Here is a 10,049-nt window from a genome sequence, read left to right as displayed (position 1 = left end):
GTGCTGCTTCTCTGTGGGAGGCCCAGCATGGTCAAGGTTGTGAATTCATTCATTCAATCGTATTTACTGAGCGCTTACTGTGTGCAGAGCACTCTCTCTGTTCCTTCCGCATCACCCTTGTACAGCACTTAGAACAGTGCTTCAGCGCCTAGAACAGTGCTTTGCACATAGTAAGTGCTTAATAAATGTCATTATCATTATTATTAGTATTACTTGGATCTGTCCACATTAAGCACTTCATAGTCTCCCCACCCCCTCTCGGGATGGCACCTGGAGAGTTTCCAGTTCTCTACCAGTCTCACCTACGGGAGGGAGAGTCAAGCAGACACATACCCATTCCATTCCTAGCTTGGCCAGTGGCTAGTGAGTGGAAGGCAATTTGCTACAACTTAAAACTCACTTGTGCTGGGCAGCAGCAGCATGGGAGAGAGTCAAGTGCAGAGACTCAAGTTAACTGCACATGAGAGGCAATGGTAAATCACTTCCGTATTTTTACCAAGAAACCTCTATGGATACACTAACGGAATGATTGCAGATGGAGAGTGGGGTTTTCTGAGAAAGATGTGTCCATGGCGTCACTATGTGTCGGAGACAACTCGACAGTATAAGACAAGATTTTCCCCACCCTTATCCCTGCAGCACTTATGTACATATCCATCATTTATTTTATAGTCTGTCTCCCTCTCTAGACTGTAAGCTCCTTATTGACAGGGACCGTCAACCAAATCTGTTGTTTTGTACTCACTGTACCTTGATCTCATCTATCTCATCACCGACCCCCTTGTCCACGCCCTGCCTCTGGCCTGGAATGCCTTCCCTCTTCAAATCCAACAGACTACGGCTCTCCCCACCTTCAAATCTTTATTTAAAAGCACATCTCCTCCCAGAGACCTTCCCCGACTAAGCCCTCACTTCCCCTTCTCCCACTCCCTTCTGTACCATCCTTGCACTTGGATTTGTAACCTTTATTCACCCTTTCCCTCAGCCCCACAACATTTTAGTACATATCTGTAATGTATTCATTTTTATTCATGTCTGTCCTCCCCTAGACTTTAAGCTCGTTGTGGTCAGAGAATGTGTTTACCAACTCTGTACTGTTGTACTTTCCCAAGTGCTCAGTACAGTGCTCTGCTCACAGAAAGTGCTCAATAAATACGATTGATTGATTGTATTCTCCCAAGTGCTTAGTACACTGCTCTGCACATAGTAAGCACTCAATAAATGCCATTGGTTGATTAATTGCAATGACAGCAACACCAAAAGAACAGGTGACCGACTCACAGATGGGGGGAGGATGGGTTAAGTGAAGAAATTTAAGCAATAAAATGGTTTACCTGGGACATAGGTGTCAGCATCAAAACGATTTATGTTTGATGTGCCTGCAATAGCCATTAAAAGGGGCCCATTTCTCACAGACTGTTCAAGGCACTAGGGTAGATACAAGGTAATAGGGTTGGACACAGTCCCTGTCCCACATAGGGCTCACAGTCATAACCCCCATTTTACAAACATGGGAACTGAGGCACAGAAAAGTGAAGTGATTTTCTCAAGGTCACACAGCCAGTGGCAGAGGCAGGATTGAACCCAGGTCCTTCTGACACCCAGGCCCAGGCTCTATCTACTAGGCTTCAGTGCTTCTCATTTCCCGGGGAAAAGTGAGGCAACAAAGAACCCTCCTCTCCAATCACCACCATCAGGGGTCTTTACTGAATGCTTGCTGTGTGCAGAGCTCTGTGCTGAGCGCAATCTTCCCAGGCAGTGCTGAGCAGGGAAGAGCGAGCAATCAATCAATCAATCATATTTATTGAGCACTTACTGTGTGCAGAGCACTGTACTAAGTGCTTGGGAAGTACAAGTTGGCAACAAATAGAGACAGTCCCTACCCAACAGTAGGCTCACAGTCTAAAAGGCAGGCAGGGGTGGGCTAACACACAAGCCATGCTCCGGGGGATGATCCACAGCTAACTCCAAATGAGAAGACGCATTCTCGCTTTGTTTTGCTTTTTGTTTTGTTTTGTTTTGTGTTTTGAATGGTACTGATTAAGCACTTACTATGTGCCAAGCACTGTTCTAAGCATTGAAGGACATCCAAGATAATCAGGTGGTATATTTATATGTGTATATGTTTGTACACATTTATTACTCAATTTTATTTGTACATATTTATTCTATTTTATTTTGTTAATATGTTTTGTTCTCTGTCTCCCCCTTCTAGACTGTGAGCCCACTGTTGGGTAGGGACCGTCTCTATATGTTGCCAACTTGTACTTCCCAAGCGCTTAGTACAGTGCTCTGCACACAGTAAGTGCTCAATAAGTGCGATTGAATGAATGAATGAATATACAGTCCCTGTCCCTCATGGGAATCACAATCTGAGTAGGATTTAATCCTCATTTTAGGGATGAGGTAACTGAGGCACTAATAGATTAAGTGACTTGAAGTAGTAGACTTCACAGTAGTAGACCCCCTCCTTCCTCTCCCCCTTCTCCCCCTATTCAGCCCCCAACCTTACCTTCTTCCCTTCCCCACAGCACCTGTATATATGCATATATGTTTGTACATATTTATTACTCTATTTATTTATTTTACTTGTACGTATCTATTCCATTTATTTTATTTTGTTAATATGTTTTGTTTTGTTCTCTGTCTCCCCCTTCTAGACTGTGAGCCCACTGTTGGGGAGGGACCGTCTCTGTGTGTTGCCAACTTGTACTTCCCAAGCGCTTAGTACAGTGCTCTGCACACAGTAAGCGCTCAATAAATACGATTGATTGATTGATTGATTGATAGTAGATATAGCACTGGCCTGGGAGTGAGGAGGTCAGGAGTTCTAATCTACCTCTGCCAATTTCATTCATTCAATCATACTTATTGAGCGCTCACTGTGTGGAAAGCACTGTACTTAGCCCTTGGGAGATACAATAGAACAACAAACACAGTCCCTGCCCGTAACAAGTTCACAGTCACTTGTCTGCTGGGTGACCTTTGGCAAGTCACTTCACTTCTGTGTGCCTCAGTTACCTCATCTGTAAAATGGGGATTGAGATTGTGAGCCCCAAATGAGACAGGAACTGTGTACAACCCAATTTGCTTGTATCCACTCTAGTGCTTAGAACAGTCTGGCACATAATAAGAGCTAAACAAAAACTATTATTATTATCATTGTCATTATTATTATTAATAAGATCACACAGAAGACAAGTGGGATGCAGTATGGCCTAGTGAAGAGTGAGAGTCAGAGGACCTGAGTTCTAATCTCTACTCTGCCACTTGCATGCTGTGTGACCTTGGGCAAGTCACTTCACTTCCTCTGTGCCTCAGTTTCCTCAACTGTAAAATGAGGATCAAAACCTCATCCCTCTTACCTAGACTGTGAGCTCCACATGGGACTTGGACTGTGTCCAACCTGGTTGATTTGTATCTGCCCCAGCACTTATTATAGTACCTGGCACATAGTAAGATCTTAACAAAAAAAATTGGATGGCTACCTACCAAGTACCCTCTTAGGGTCGCATCTGGAGAGTTTCCAGAACTCTATCAGTCTTGGCTATGGGAGGGAGAGTCAAGCAGAGGCCTACCCATTCCATTCCTAGCTTGGGCAGTGGCTAGTGAGTGGAAGGCAATCTGCTACAAGTTAAAACTCACCTGTGCTGAGCAGTAGTGGCACAAGAGGGAGAGTCGAGGGTGGAGACTCAAATTTACTGCGCAGAAGGAGACCATGGTAAATCACTTCTGCATTTTTACCAAGAAAACTCTCTGGATACACTACCAGGATGATTGCAGATGGAGAGGGGGGTGTTCTGGGAGAGATGTGTCTGTGGTGTCGCTATGGGTCGGAAATGACTCGACGGCATTAGATAAGACCTACCAAGTTGTTGGATTCAGGGGGCTCATTGGGAAGGGGGCAGTGGATGCCAGAGGGCATGATGTCTCAAGGCCGGGCAGGACACATGCTCTCTTGCCGTCCTTCTTAATGGCGTTTTGCTGGGGCTCAAGGGATGGACATTTCCCATTGGGAGAGCAGGCCCGGAACACACCTCTCTCTCTTCCTTTTTCTTTCTCTTTCTCTGCCTCTTTCTGTCTCTCTCATTCTATGTCTCTCTGTGTCTGTCTTGCTCCGTTTCTCTCTCTGCTTCTCTCTGTGTCTGTCTCTTTCACTCCCTGCCATTCTCTCTCCATCTGTCTCTATTTGTCTGTCTCTCTGCCTCTTTCTCCATTTGTTTCCTTCTCTGTCTCTCTCTGTCTCTCTTTTTCTCCATCTGTTTCTCTTTCTGTCTCTGTCTCTCTGTCTGTAACTCTTTTTCTCCAGGTGTTTCTCTCTCTGTATCTCTTTTTTCTCTATCTGTTCTCTCTCTGTCTCTGTCCTTCTCTCTCTTTTTCTCCATCTTTTCTGTTTGTCTCTGACTCTCTCTCTCTGTCTCTGTCCTCTCTTTTTCTCCATCTTTTCTCTCTTTGGGTCTGTCTCTCTCTAGCTCTCTGCCTCTGTCCATCTCTCTTTTTCTCCTTCTTTTCTCCCTCTGGGTTTGTCTCTATCTCTCTCTGTCTTTCTTTTTCTCCACCTTTTCTCTCTCTGGATCCATCTTTGTCTCTGTCTGTCTCTTTTTCTCCATCTTTTCTCTCTCTGTCTCTGTCTACCTCTCTCTTTCTCTCCAACTTTTCTCTCTCTTTCTCTTTGTCTCTCTGTGTCTGTCTCTGTCTCTTCTCCATCTTTTCTCTCTCTGCCTTTGTCTCTCTCTGCCTGTCTCTTTTTCTCCACCTTTTCCCTCTCTGTCTGTCTCTTTGTGTCTGTCTCTGTCTCTCTTTTTCTCCTTTTCTCTCTCTGTCTCTCTCTTTTCTCCATCTTCTCTCTCTCTGTCTTTGTCTCTCTCTGCCTGTCTGTCTCTTTTTCTCCAACTTTTCTCTCTCTCTCTTTGTGTGTCTCTCTGTGTCTATCTCTGTCTCTGTCTCTCTTTTTCTCCTTTTCTCTCTCTGTCTCTGTCTCTTTCTCTCAGAAAGCTACTGGCAAGGGAGGGATTTGCAGAATCACTGAAGGTAGGGAGGCTGGAAGGATCTTAGGGAAGCAGCATGATCTAGTGGACTTTTTTTCTTTTAATGGTATTTGTCAAGTGCTTACTCATTCAATCATATTTATTGAGCACTTAGTGTGTGCAGACCGCTGTACTAAGAGGTTGGGAGAGTACAATACAACAATACACAAAACACATTCCCTGCCCACAGTGAGCATTCCAGTCCAGACATTGTACTAAGCACTGGGATAGATACAAGTTAATCAGGTTGGACACAGACCAGATCCCACATGGGGCTCACAGTCTTAATCCTCATTTTACACTTGAGGGAACTGAGGAACGAACAAGTGAAGTAACTTGTCCAAGTTCACACAGCGGAGAAAGGGTGGAGCTGGGATTAGGCCTTTGTTCTATCCACTAGGCCATACTGCTTTGCCATTCGTCTGCTGTGTGACCTTGAGCAAGTCACCTAACTTCTCTGGGCCTCAGTTTCCTCAACTGTAAAATGGAGATTCAATTGTTGTTCCCCTTCCTATTTAGACTGTGAGCCTCCCGTGGGATAGGGACTGCATCTGATCTAATAAACTTGTATTTACCCCAGTGCTTACAACAGTGCTTGACTGTTTAGTAAGTGCTTAACATACTATGATAATAATAGTAATTATAACTATCATCATTGTTCTTATCATTATTTTTGTTGTTACTTCCTTTTCTATAAAGCTCTGCAGGTAGCCCAGCTAACCTAGTTCCCAAAATTGAGCTTATGGGGGAGAGGTTAACTGACGCTACCAAGGACAGGGTAGGGGCCTGGGAGTCACAAGGTTTGCTGCCATTTGTCTGCTGCATGGGGACAGGGTAGGGGCCTGGGAGTCACATTTTTTGCTGCCGTTTGTCTGCTGCACGGGGACAGGGTAGGGGCCTGGGATTCACAAGGTTTGCTGCCATTTGGTTTTGTTCTCTGTCTCCCCCTATTAGACTGTGAGCCCACTGTTGGGTAGGGACTGTCTCTAAATTTTGCCAATTTGTACTTCCCAAGCGCTTAGTACGGTGCTCTGCACATAGTAAGCGCTCAACAAATACGATTGATGATGACAGGGTAGGGGCCTGGGAGTCACCAGGTTTGCAGCCATTTGTCTGCTGCATGGGGACAGGGTAGGTGCATGGGAGTCACATGGTTTGCTGCCGTTTGTCTGCTGCATGGGGACAGGGTAGGGGCCTGGGAGTCACAAGATTTGTTGCCATTTGGTTTTGTTCTCTGTCTCCCCCTTTTAGACTGAGAGCCCACTGTTGGGTAGCGACTGTCTCTATATGTTGCCAATTTGTACTTCCCAAGCGCTTGGTACAGTGCTCTGCACATAGTAAGCGCTCAATAAATACGATTGATGATGAAAGGGTAGGGGCCTTGGAGTCACAAGGCTAGCTCCCATTTATCTGCTGCATGGGGACAGGTTAGGGGCCTGGGAGTCACAAGGTTTGCTGCCATTTGGTTTTGTTCTCTGTCTCCCCCGTTTAGACTGTGAGCCCACTGTTGGGTAGGGACTGTCTCTATATGTTGCCAATTTGTACTTCGCAAATGCTTAGTACAGTGCTCTGCACATAGTAAGCGCTGAATAAATACGATTGATGATGACAGGGTAGGGGCCTGGGAGTCACAAGGTTTGCTGCCGTTTGTCTGGTGCGTAGGGACAGGGTAGGGGCCTGGGAGTCACAAGGTTTGCTGCCATTTCTCTGGTGCGTAGGGACAGGGTAGGGGCCTGGTAGTCACAAGGATTGCTGCCATTTGGTTTTGTTCTGTCTCCCCCTTTTAGACTGTGAGTCCACTGTTGGGTAGGGACTGTCTCTGTATGTTGCCAATTTGTACTTCCCAAGCTCTTAGTAAAGAGCTCTGCACATAGTAAGCGCTCAATAAATGCGATTGATGATGACAGGGCACGGGTCTGGGAGTCACAAGGTTAGCTGCCATTTGTCTGCTGCATGGGGACAGGGTAGGGGCCTGGGAGTCACAAGGTTTGCTGCCATTTGGTTTTGTTCTCTGTCTCCCCCTTTTAGACTGTGAGCCCACTGTTGGGTAGGGACTGTCTCTATATGTTGCCAATTTGTACTTCCCAAGCGCTTAATACGGTGCTCTGCACATAGTGAGCGCTCAATATAAACGATTTATGATGACAGGGTAGGGGCCTGGGAGTCACAAATTTTGCTGCCATTTGTCTGCTGCATGGGGACAGGGTAGGGGCCTGGGAGTCACAAGGTTTGCTGCCATTTGGTTTTGTTCTCTGTCTCCCCCATTGAGACTGTGAGCCCACTGTTGGGTAGGAACTGTCTCTATATGTTGCCAATTTGTACTTCCCAAGCGCTTAGTACAGTGCTCTGCACATAGTTAGCGCTCAATAAATACGATTGATGATGACAGGGTAGGGGCCTGGGAGTCACAAGGTTTGCTGCCATTTATCTGCTGCATGGGGACAGGGTAGGGGCCTGGGTGTCACAAGGTTTGCTGCCATTGGGTTTTGTTCTCTGTCTCCCCCATTGAGACTGTGAGCCCACTGTTGGGTAGGGACTGTCTCTATATGTTGCCAATTTGTACTTCCCAAGCGCTTAGTACAGTGCTCTGCATATAGTAAGCGCTCAATATATACGATTTATGATGACAGGGTGGGGCCTGGGAGTCACAAGGTTTGCTGCCATTTGTCTGCTGCATGGGAACAGGGTAGGTGCATGGGAGTCACATGGTTTGCTGCCGTTTGTCTGCTGCATGGGGACAGGGTAGGCGCCTGGGAGTCACAAGGTTTGTTGCCATTTGGTTTTGTTCTCTGTCTCCCCCTTTTAGACTGAGAGCCCACTGTTGGGTAGGGACTGTCTCTATATGTTGCCAATTTGTACTTCCCAAGCGCTTGGTACAGTGCTCTGCACATAGTAAGCGCTCAATAAATACGATTGATGATGAAAGGGTAGGGGCCTTGGAGTCACAAGGTTGGCTCCCATTCATCTGCTGCATGGGGACAGGTTAGGGGCCTCGGAGTCACAAGGTTTGCTGCCATTTGGTTTTGTTCTCTGTCTCCCCCATTTAGACTGTGAGCCCACTGTTGGGTAGGGACTGTCTCTAAATTTTGCCAATTTGTACTTCCCAAGCACTTAGTACGGTGCTCTGCACATAGTAAGCGCTCAATATATACGATTTATGATGACAGGGTAGGGGCCTGGGAGTCACAAGGTTTGCTGCCATTTGTCTGCTGCATGGGGACAGGGTAGGGGCCTGGGAGTCACAAGGTTTGCTGCCATTTGGTTTTGTTCTCTGTCTCCCCCTTTTAGACTGTGAGCCCACTGTTGGGTAGGGACTATCTCTATATGTTGTCAATTTGTACTTACCAAGCGCTTAGTACAGTGCTCTGCACATAGTAAGCGCTCAATAAATACGATTCATGACGACAGGGTACGGGCCTGGGAGTCACAAGGTTTGCTGTCATTTGTCGGCTGCATGGGGACAGGGTAGGGCCTGGGAGTCACAAGGTTTGCTGCCATTTGGTTTTGTTTTCTGTCTCCCCCTTTTAGACTGTGAGCCCACTGTTGGGTAGGGACTGTCTCTAAATGTTGTCAATTTGTACTTACCAAGCGCTTAGAACGGTGCTCTGCACATAGTAAGCGCTCAATAAATACGATTGATGATGACAGGGTAGGGGCCTGGGAGTCACAAGGTTTGCTGCCATTTGTCTGCATCATGGGGACAGAGTAGGGGCCTGGGAATCACATGGTTTGCTGCCGTTTGTCTGCTGCATGGGGACAGGGTAGGGGCCTGGGAGTCACAAGGTTTGCTGCCATTTGGTTTTGTTCTCTGTCTCCCCCTTTTAGACTGTGAGCCCACAGTTGGGTAGGGACTGTCTCTATACGTTACCAATTTGTACTTCCCAAGCGCTTAGTACGGTGCTCTGCACATAGTAAGCGCTCAATAAATACGATTGATGATGACAGGGTAGGGGCCTGGGAGTCACAAGTTTTGCTGCCATTTATCTGCTGCATGGGGACAGGATAGGGGCCTGGGAGTCACAAGGTTTGCTGCCATTGGGTTTTGTTTTCTGTCTCCCCCTTTTAGACTGTGAGCCCACTGTTGGGTAGGGACTGTTTCTATATGTTGCCAATTTGTAATTCCCAAGCGCTTAGTACAGTGCTCTGCACATAGTAAGTGCTCAATAAATACGATTGTTGATTTCAGGGTACAGGCCCGGGAGTCACAATGTTTGCTGTCATTTGTCTGCCGCATGGGGACAGGGTAGGGGCCTGGGAGTCACAAGATTTGCTGCCATTTGGTTTTGTTCTCTGTCTCCCCCTTTTAGACTGTGAGCCCACTGTTGGGTAGGGACTGTCTCTATATGTTGCCAATTTGTACTTCCCAAGCGCTTAGTACAGTGCTCTGCACATATTAAGCGCTCAATATATACGATTGATGATGACAGGGTAGGGGCCTGGGAGTCACAAGGTTTGCTGCCATTTGTCTGGTGGGTAGGGACAGGGTAGGGGCCTGGGAGTCACATGGTATGCTCCTGTACGGGGACAGGGTAGGGGCCTGGGAGTCACAAGGTTTGCTGCCATTTGGTTTTGTTCTCTGTCTTCCCCTTTTAGACTTTGAGCCCACTGTTGGGTAGGGACTGTTTCTATATGTTGCCAATTTGTACTTCCCAAGCGCTTAGTACAGGGTTCTGCACATAGTACGTGCTCAATAAATACAATTGATGATGACAGGGTAGGGGCCTGGGAGTCACAAGGTTTCCTGCCATTTGTCTGCTGCATGGGGACAGGGTAGGGACCTGGGACTCATAAGGTTTGCTGCCATTTCGTTTTGTTCTCTGTCTCCCCCTGTTAGACTGTGAGCCCACTGTTGGGTAGGGACTGTCTCTATATGTTGCCAATTTGTACATCACAAGCGCTTAATACGGTGCTCTGCACATAGTGAGCGCTCAATATAAACGATTTATGATGACAGGGTAGGGGCCTGGGAGTCACAAGGTTTGCTGCCATTTGTCTGCTGCATGGGGACAGGGTAGGGGCCTG

The 10,049-nt window shown here is 46.9% G+C and overlaps 2 non-coding genes across 2 annotated transcripts; both read left to right on the top strand.

The window, feature by feature from the left end:
- Window positions 1-252: 252 nt before the first annotated feature.
- LOC119944272 lies at window positions 253-390 on the top strand. Its single transcript, XR_005455767.1, has one exon. It is a non-coding gene; the product is annotated as a small nucleolar RNA SNORA7 (small nucleolar RNA).
- A 3,107-nt stretch (window positions 391-3,497) lies between these two features.
- Window positions 3,498-3,635, top strand: LOC119944446. The gene has a single exon (XR_005455919.1). It is a non-coding gene; the product is annotated as a small nucleolar RNA SNORA7 (small nucleolar RNA).
- Window positions 3,636-10,049: the final 6,414 nt, after the last annotated feature.

The sequence above is a fragment of the Tachyglossus aculeatus genome, chromosome 22 (assembly GCF_015852505.1).
Source record: "Tachyglossus aculeatus isolate mTacAcu1 chromosome 22, mTacAcu1.pri, whole genome shotgun sequence".
Classification (NCBI taxonomy): Eukaryota; Metazoa; Chordata; class Mammalia; order Monotremata; family Tachyglossidae; genus Tachyglossus; species Tachyglossus aculeatus.
This window is presented reverse-complemented; position numbering and strand designations above follow the sequence as displayed.